A 10,407-nucleotide genomic window follows, 5' to 3' on the forward strand; every position below is an offset into this window, starting at 1 on the left:
GGGGGGGGGGGGGGGGTCGAGTAGCATTCCACTGTGTTGACTGGGGAGGGGGATAATGATGATTGGAAGACGTTCTACTGAGGTACTTTCCACCCCCTGTGTGGCGCAGTGTCAAATGCTTTCACTTCGGTTATACACCACAGTTAGAATGAATGTGAGACAAATGCGGCCGATTTTTGGACTCATAGGAATATATATATATATATATATATATATATATATATATATATATATATATATATATATATATATATATATATATATATATGTGTGTGTGTGTGTGTGTGTGTGTGTGTGTGTGTGTGTGTGTGTGTGTGTGTGTATGTGTGTGTGCAGACTAGACAGGTCGGCGCTCAGTGGCATAACCTATGCATCAGCTGGTGGCCCAGGCTGACGGCTGCATGTTGACTGAGCCATTAAAAATCATCGCTGGAGGAGGTGCGGTGTATTGGCTACCATGGGAAATATTGAGCAGGTCACGATACTTGCCGTGCGACGCCCACACTGGAGCAAGATTACACTCCTTCCCATGGGTCACTGAACAAGGTTACACCCTGCATGGGTTACAAGAGCAAGATTACACTCTGCATGGGTTACAACAGAGCAAGATTAGACCCTGCATGGGTTACATCAGAACAAGATTACACTCTGCATGGGTTACAACAGAGCAAGATTACACCCTGCATGGGTTACAACAGAGCAAGATTACACCCTGCATGGGTTACAACAGAGCAAGATTACACTCCCCTCATGGGTCACTGGGCAATATTACACCCTGCATGGGTTACATCAGAGCAAGGTTACACCCTGCATGGGTTACAAGAGCAAGATTACACCCTGCATGGGCTACAACAGAGCAATATTACACCCTGCATGGGTTACAACAGAGTGTATGTAGATGACACATAAGCTTGTGTAGATGATGCATAAGTGTGTGTGTAGATGATACAAAAGCGTGTGTAGATGATGCATAAGTGTGTGTGTGTAGATGATACAAAAGCGTGTGTAGATGATGCATAAGTGTGTGTAGATGATACATAAGTGTATGTAGATGGTACATAAGTGTGTGTTTAGATGATACATAAGTGTGTGTGTGTAGATGATACATAAGTGTGTGTGTAGATACATGAGTGTGTGTGTAGATGATGCATAAGCGTGTGTAAATCACACATAAGCGTGTGCAGATGACACATAAGCGTGTGTAGATGACACATAAGCGTGTGCAGATGGTACCGAAGCGCGCGTGTGTGTGTGTCTGTGACACACGAGCATATACACAAGTCTGATAGTAATTGAAACATGACCTCTTCTCACTTCATTCTCAAAGACGGAAGGCGATCCCCTTACAGCCCCTTAGCTGGCACACCCTCTCGCTCCCCTATTAAATCCCAGCCTCCCTATTTCCTTACCAATTCTTTTTCTAACTGGTCGTAGAGGACAATCAATTCCCCCCCCCCCCTCCATCCCTATTTTAGATGTGAGTGTGAGAACGATGCAAATGAGGCTAAAGCAGTGAAACTGAAGCAGGGTGGTACCACGACGCTACTTCCTGTGGAGTGGGGTAGCGACGAGAATGGATGAAGGCAAGCAACTATGAATTTGTACATGTGTATATTTGTATATGTCTGTGTATGTGTATGTATATGTATGTATATGTGAGTGTGTGGGCGTATATATATATATATATATATATATATATATATATATACATTGCGAATGACACGTAAGGCAACGTGGAATCAGACACCTTAATAGTTAGTCAGTCTTTTATTGCAAGGTAACCGTTTCGAGACAGTCGTATCGTTCACGGCCAGGGGTCGAATCCCCAATGCTGTTTCCGCCGGCTGACACCAGAGGCGCTGTATGTCGCTCAATTTCCCTCACTTCATACTCATCGCTGAACTGGAAGTAAAGAAAATGAACATTCATATATATATATATATATATATATATATATATATATATATATATATATATATATATATGTATATATATATATACATATATTAAGCAGTTTTCGAGGATTATTTCATCATATATGTCTGCTTGGGGTTACGTCCTCTTTGGCGGGACCATATATCATCTATCATCATCAGCAATACAGACTCGTGCATACTCGTCAAAGAACTTCTTGCTTCAAAGGAGTCCAACCTTCCCCTGCTACTGAGTGTAGCGCAAGATTAGGGCTACAGGAACCCCTACAGTAGGAATATTAGGGATCATACCCCTGGTTTGGACCCCTTGATAAACCCTAGTTCTCCCCCTGGTTTGACCTCTAGATAGCCCCAAGTTTTCCCCTGGTTTGACCCCTAAATAACCCCTAGTTTTCCCCATAGTTAAAACCCTGAATAACCTCTGGTTCTCCCCCTAGTTTAACCCTTGGACTTAACCCTCAAGCATCACCCTAAATTAACATATGTCCGCTGTAGTTATCTAGTGACCCCTAATTACGAGTGACACCTAGTTGACCAGTGACCACCTCGTTGACCAGTGACCCTTAGTTGACCGGTGACCCCGAGTTAACCAGTGATCCCCTAGTTAACCAGTGACCCCTGAGCTGACTAGTTACCCCCCCTAGTTCACCAGTGATCCGGTTGTCGTACATAATGGAGCCAGGGCATGCCACACAGTTACACCGTAAGCAGCAGTAGCATCCGGTACAGCAGGCGATGGCCCTCCCCTCCACCTCAGCCTGGGTCTGCAAGGGGCGAGGGTGAGCAAGAGTGAGGTCGCAAGACCAGAGCCATTTGTTACAGTTTAGAATACAGTATTACAGTGAGACATTTTGCTGTTGGTATATCTCCTAGTGATGTGAGGAAGTGTTGGGTTATTATCATTATTGTTATTGTTATTATCATTATTATTATTGTTATTATTGTCATTATCATTATTATTATTATTATTATTATTATTATTATTATTATTATTATTATTATTATCATTACTATTATCATTAATATTAGTGTTATTATTATTATTATTATTATTATTATTATTATTATTATTATTATTATTATTATTATTATCATTATTATTACTATTATTGAAGAATAAGATCATTGGTCACGTCTTTGACCGTGTCGATACAGTGTGGCCAAGAAGGCACAAATCAGGTGTTCCACTGTATACGAAACTGACCTGCGGTGTGATGGTAGGCGAGATGGCCGTAGAAGGCTCTGGGGCAGCCAGGGCGCAGGAATCCTGCAGGAGGAGGCAGGTGGTCGCCACAATCACCAGGAGAGTCTTCATCCTTGCTATTGACAACGATTCGATGCCGACACTTGCTTCCTGCAAACACACGGAGCAACAGCTCAGTACTCGCAAACTGGAATACATAGAACACAATCGAGGTATTTGGGTTGTTTTTGGTGGAAGACCCAGGGTTAGGAAGGGTAGCTTGGTGGGGGGGTCATAGTTCACGTCACTAGAGGAACCTGTCGCATCCATGACCAGAGGAACCTGTCGCGTCCATGACCAGAGGAACCCGTCGCATCCATGACCAGAGGAACCCGTCGCATCCATGACCAGAGGAACCAGTCGCATCAATCACCAGAGGAACCCGTCGCATCCATGACCAGAGGAACCTGTTGCATCCATGACCAGAGGAACCAGTCGCATCCATCACCAGAGGAACCCGTCGCATCCATCACCAGAGGAGCCTGTCGCATCCACAACCAGAGGAACCCGTCGCATCCATGACCAGAGGAACCAGTCGCATCCATCACCAGAGGAACCCGTCGCATCCATGACCAGAGGAACCTGTTGCATCCATGACCAGAGGAACCAGTCGCATCCATCACCAGAGGAACCCGTCGCATCCATCACCAGAGGAGCCTGTCGCATCCATGACCAGAGGAACCCGTCGCATCCATCACCAGAGGAACCCGTCGCATCCATCACCAGAGGAACCTGTCTCATCCACAACCAGAGGAACCCGTCGCATCCATGACCAGAGGAACCAGTCGCATCCATCACCAGAGGAACCTGTCGCATCCATCTCCAGAGGAACCCGTCGCATCCACAACCAGAGGAACTCATCCCTTCCACATCGTTCTCCCAGCCCCCACTCAACTTCCAACGTCTCGCAAACGTGGCTGTCACATTCGACACCTATCAACACGAAACAGGTGCTTATAACCCTTGTACAACATCTGCGGAACACCTCGACCCCTTGAACAGGTGCACATAACCCGTGTACATAAAGCAACTGTGGAACACATCGACACCACCTCCCTCCCCCTCCCAGCGAGCCACGAACCACCGCCCGGCCAAAAGAGGAGTCAGGCAGGAGGGACTATCACCCACCTGGCCTCGAGAGCCGTGAAAAAAAAAAAATAAAGTGTCCGTCTGTCCGGCTAATCGAATATCCATTCGTATTATGCAACGAAGATCCTGTATATAGGACGAATGGATATTCGATTAGTCAAATGACTTCTACTCTCATAGCCTTTGTGGCTGGGTGGGTAACAACGCTCCCGCTACCCTTATTCAGTGACCGTTGGTTCGAGGGTTGTTGGGGTTGTTGATATATATATATATATATATATATATATATATATATATATATATATATATATATATATATATATATATATATATATATATATATATATATTATCCCTGGGAATAGGGGAGAAAGAATACTTCCCACGTATTCCCTGCGTGTCGTAGAAGGCGACTAAAAGGGGAGGGAGCGGGGGGCTGGAAATCCTCCCCTCTCGTGTTTTTTTTAATTTTCCAAAAGAAGGAACAGAGAAGGAGGCCAGGTGAGGATATTCCCTCAGAGGCCCAGTCCTCTGTTCTTAAGCTACCTCGCTGACACGGGAAATGGCGAATAGTTTGAAAGAAAAAGAGATATATATATATATACAACATATTAGTTATATGTACTTATTATATACATAGTGTGCCAGGCATCCAATACATTTTTGAGGGAACACAGTACCAACCGCATAAAATCCTGAGTACCAGTGTGGATCCGACTGTACCTTCCTCTGCTTCTTGACGTAAAGCCTTGGCGAACTGACCTCAAACTCGACAGGGGTTACTACGGTCAGAAGTCGTATTACTTATGGCACTGAGGGTGAAGGTAGATGTTACCTGTGGCTTGACGAACTGTGGTAAATACACCCAGGACGTATGACCTCACTGGTCATGAACTGTGGTAAATACACCCAAGTTGTATGACCTCACTGGCCATGAACAGTGGTAAATACACCCAGGTCGTATGACCTCACTGGCCATGAACTGTGGTAAATACACCCAGGTCGTATGGACTCACTGGCCAAGAACAGTGGTAAATACACCCAGGACGTATGGATTCACTGGTGTCGATCCTTACCTATGAATACTATAAGAAATGCTGGACAGTTTCCCTTTGACGTGTCTCTTTGTTCAAGTGTTGCACTGGGAGGGAGCGCTGCCCTATATATACCCGATGGGTTGTGGCGTCTTTATGGCCTGTGTGAGGTGAAGGCCATGGTGAGGCGGGAGTTATACAACACAGGGTTATCAATGACGATCCAGGGAACCGATGCCTTCCTTTACGGCAAGCTTATCATGAGGCAGTTAACATGTTATCACTCACTTTACCGTGACTCATACGTCTTTCATTCTTCCCCACACACACACACATCCAGTACATGAGTACCTCGGAGTGATACGTGTGTATGCTTTGATGAATGTTTTACGTGGGTGGAGGAAAGGTTGGGTTTACACTTTTGGTGGAGGTTTCCATCCCCCGACTAAGCCCCAAGTTTGTGAATCAGACTCGCAACTCAACCATTGTGCCATAGTGACAAGTGTAACGTCATCTTATAACGCTTCTCTGAAGAAACTTAAAATGGCGTCGTCTCCAGGTGCTCGACGACTTTGCTTGTGAGAAGCGTAGCTCGCATTCCGACGTGTGAGTCAAAGCAAGTTTGATCATTTGAGTTCAAAGGCAGCAAAAGTGCCCTGTGAGCGGAGAGGCACTGGGAAAACACAGAGGAAATGAAAAACAAATATAAATGGATAAGAATCTGTAAATAATTGCCGCGAAAAGAAGAGAAAACACTTCAAAGTTTATGAAAATAACGAGTGAGGTCTCGACTCCAAGAGCGAATCTTTAACTCGAAGCTTTGTTTACACACCGCGCATCTCGACTTCCTGGGTTGTGTCAGGACCAAAAGGTCTTCTGGACCCTTGCCTTAATATGATGAACAAGGGTAATTCCATTCAAGGGTTCCCTCGATAACTCGTCGAAGCGTCAGGTGGTCCTCGGGTGAAGGGAGGGGGAAAAAAAAAAGGTAAGGTTCAAAGCTCGCCAAAGGCTTTGGAGATGGTTCTCAGCCGATGGGGGGGTTAAAGAGACACCGAGCGACGCCTGAAGTGTGTGTGTGTCTGAAGCTCCTGTTGCAGCCGGTTGTGTGAAGGGCTGCGGAGGGCTGCGGAGGGCTGCGTGGAGGGAGGGAGGAGGGGCGGCAAGCTATATATATATATATATATATATATATATATATATATATATATATATATATATATATATAAGGCCGGTGACACTAAAGCAAAGCGAAAGAAAAAAAACTGGCACGTTCAGGGAAGCAAGGCAACTTCTCTCCTTGCAGAAAGGTCAGCTTCTCTTCGCCTTCGACACGTCTAAGGGCGCAAGGACCAGACTGCGAGGGACGACGAAGCCCTCACGTCGTCCTTGCATATAACAACACAAAGGGTGACTTAAGAATGGGGTCGTGAGGCGATGACTGTCGACGCGAAGTCCTGTCACAATGTGCCTAACTTTAAAAGCTTCTACAAGACTTAGTTTCTTATAATTACCACTTTACAAGCTTATACATGACCTAGTTCCTTATAATTACCACTTTACAAGCTTGTGCAAGACTCAACTCTCTATAATTGCTACTTTACAAGCTTATACAAGACTCAACTGATTATATTTGCGCCTTTACAAGCTTCCATAAGACTCATCTCCTTATAACTACTACTTGAAATGCTCATTATACTTGATATTCTCATCCTACTCAATACAAGGTATGAAACGTCCCTTATTATATCCATTAGCGAACCTTACATTATTCCTCTACGCTTACAACAGCCACCTGATAGAACACACACATACACACATACACACAGACACACACACACACACACACACACACAAACGTGCCTTTCATCCATCACCTTTTCCACCTTTTCCTTTGAATATTCATTTGGTGTCAGGCGTGGCTTCCCTTTCATAATGACCTAGGCGCCTTTTTTATGCACTCCGGCAACAACATCTGTCGTGCAGGCGAAGATAAAAAGATCTCTTCCAGTGAATGATTGATGATAACAATACGGCCCGAAAGAAGATGGGAAAAAAGAAATAATGATATTATTTTCAGCACAGAGTTGACAATGGCTGCTTGTACCGGGAGGGTATGTGTGGAGGGAGGCGGGCGGAGGGTTCCAGTGGCTTCAAGCGGTGTTTGATGAGAAGCCTCGTCTTGCTTGTGTGGAGGAGAAATGTACGAGTTTTTCGTCCTGTGGTCAGAGAGCGAAGTTCATCGCGCCCAGCAGCTCTTCAGACCAAAGCTCGCATAACGTTAGGTTATTTGATGGCAATATGGTCCAGGTTCGCGGGGTGTCTTTTGAAAGGGGCCAGGTCATTCGATCAGCGTGTTGTGCCATCGTGCTCAAGGGTCGTATCGTCGTGGTCAAAGGGTAGTAACGTCGTGGTTCAAGGGTAGTACCGTCGTGGCTAAGGGTCGTACCGTCGTGTTCAAGGGTCGTACCATCGTGGTCAAGGGTCGTAACGTCGTGTTCAAGGGTAGTACCGTCGTGGTAAGGGTCGTATCGTTGTGTTCAAGGGTCGTACCATCGTGGTCAAGGGTCGTACCATCGTGGTCAAGGTTCGTACCATCGTGGTCAAGGTTCGTACCATCGTGGTCAAGGGTCGTACCATCGTGGTCAAGAGTCGTACCATCGTGCTCAAGGATCGTACCGTCGTGCTCAAGGATCGTACCGTCGTGCTCAAGGATCGTACCGTCGTGCTCAAGGATCGTACCGTCGTGTTCAAAGATCGTACCATCGTGCTCAAGGGTCGTACCATCGTGCTCAAGGGTCGTATTCCACCATCGTGCTCAAGGGTCTCACCTTTGTGCTCAAGGCTCGTATTGTCGCGCTCAGCTCGGTAGTCAGGTACCTGTAGAAGCTGTGTGAGACCTGGCAGTCAGTCAAGCAGATGTGTAGTTCATCCAGAAGGTCTGAGCTTTACAGTCGCCTCCACGGCACGGGCAACTAAGGCCCTAATCAAGACTAACCCATTAATGCTATATATTTCTTTTTCCTACATATTTGCCATTTCCCGCTTTTAGCGAGGTAGCGGCTTTAAGAACAGAGGACTGAGCCTTTGAGGGAAATCCTCACTTGGCCCCCTTCTCTATTCCTTTATTTTGGAAAATTAAAAAACGAGAGGGGAGGATTTCCAGTCCCCGCTCCCTCCCCTTTTAGTCGCCTTCTACGAAACGCAGGGAATACGTGAGAAGTATCCTTTCTCCTCTATCCCCAGGGATATATATATATATATATATATATATATATATATATATATATATATATATATATATATATATATATATATATCCTAGCCTAAGCCAGGTACCCATTCAATCGACCAACCCCCCCTGAGTGGATGAACAGCCGAGTTGACTGTGGACCGACTGCCGCAACCAGGATTCGAACTTAATACCCTCGACCCTGGTCCTGGCCCCGTGAATGCGTCACGGTCAGGAACGCTAACCGCTACACCACGTAGGTCCACTTGCTGTGTCTTCCCCTCCTGTATAACCTCAAGCTCAGTTGTCGTTGTTAAGCACTTAACAACCTGGCCTGTCAGAGGCTTAGGCTGTAGAAAACGGGAGGTTCTCGTAAAACTACACAGAATACGACGTGATTAGGGACCGTGTGATTTTCGATTATTGTACGGATTGGGATTGGAATTCCCAGATGTGGGGGTATGAGGAGGAGGAGGAGGGAGGAAGCAGATAGGGGGATCATATTTAACAACACAATGGTTCGAGCTGACTCGATACAGCCCTGATATATGAGGTAGATTAAGGGTTTCATTATATATATATATATATATATATATATATATATATATATATATATATATATATATATATATATATTATATCATTATTTTCATACTTTGTCGCTGTCTCCCGCGTTAGCGAGTTAGCGCAAGGAAACAGACGAAAGAATGGCCCAACCCACCCCCATACACATGTATATACATACACGTCCACACACGCGCATATACATCATACCTATACATCTCAACGTATACATATATATACACATACAGACATATACATATATATACACCGGTACATAATTCGTACTGTCTGCCCTTATTCATTCCCGTCGCCACCCCGCCACACATTGAAATGACAACCCACTCCCCCTGCATGTGCGCGAGGTGGCGCTAGGAAAAGACAACAAAGGCTACATTCGTTCACACTCAGTCTCTAGCTGTCATGTACATATATAAACCGTCGGCATACACAGGGTGTGGATAGAGAGGGTTGGTGGGGGGGGGGGGGGGTGGCCAATCATCGCGCGTCATAAACCATCATAAAACCATGACATGTTGTTTCCATCCGGCTTGCCAAAGCTGCGTCGAAGTGGACTGTGAACACACCATCTCGATGGATGCGCTTTCCTCTTCTTTTTTTCCCCCCCCCTCCCTCGGCAACACCAGCTTACTGTATAGATGCCGCTGGTGTGTTACGGAGAGAGAGAGAGAGAGAGAGAGAGAGAGAGAGAGAGAGAGAGAGAGAGAGAGAGAGAGAGGCTCAGCGTAGGGGGGGAGGCTATTGTATAAGTGTGGAAAAGAAAGGGCATCATGAAGCTTAAGAGGGATTACCACATAGACTCGCGAAGTAATTTGATAGTATCGTGAAATACTAGACACTGGATCGCACTGTTATCCTCAACTCTTTATCCCATTCATTATAGATTCTCATTGATCGTGTGTGTGTGTGTATATATATATATATATATATATATATTTTTTTTTTTTCGCTGTCTCCCGCGTTTGCGAGGTAGCACAAGGAAACAGACGAAAGAAATGGCCCAACCCCCCCCCATACACATGTACATACACACGTCCACACACGCAAATATACATACCTACACAGCTTTCCATGGTTTACCCCAGACGCTTCACATGCCTTGATTCAATCCACTGACAGCACGTCAACCCCGGTATAGCACATCGCTCCAATTCACTCTATTCCTTGCCCTCCTTTCACCCTCCTGCATGTTCAGGGGATAGGGGAGAAAGAATACTTCCCACGTATTCCCTGCGTGTCGTAGAAGGCGACTAAAAGGGGAGGGAGCGGGTGGCTGGAAATCCTCCCCTCTCGT

At 45.5% G+C, this 10,407-nt stretch overlaps 1 long non-coding RNA gene across 1 annotated transcript; it reads right to left on the reverse strand.

Annotated features, from left to right (window-relative positions):
* Positions 1–1,748: 1,748 nt before the first annotated feature.
* Positions 1,749–5,452, reverse strand: LOC139750696 (uncharacterized). The gene is made up of 4 exons (XR_011713200.1): positions 5,342–5,452; positions 3,139–3,288; positions 2,604–2,698; positions 1,749–1,902 (listed from the first exon to the last, which is right to left on the reverse strand). It is a non-coding gene; the product is annotated as an uncharacterized lncRNA (long non-coding RNA).
* Positions 5,453–10,407: the final 4,955 nt, after the last annotated feature.

Source organism: Panulirus ornatus, chromosome 10 (genome assembly GCF_036320965.1).
Source record: "Panulirus ornatus isolate Po-2019 chromosome 10, ASM3632096v1, whole genome shotgun sequence".
Taxonomy (NCBI): Eukaryota; Metazoa; Arthropoda; class Malacostraca; order Decapoda; family Palinuridae; genus Panulirus; species Panulirus ornatus.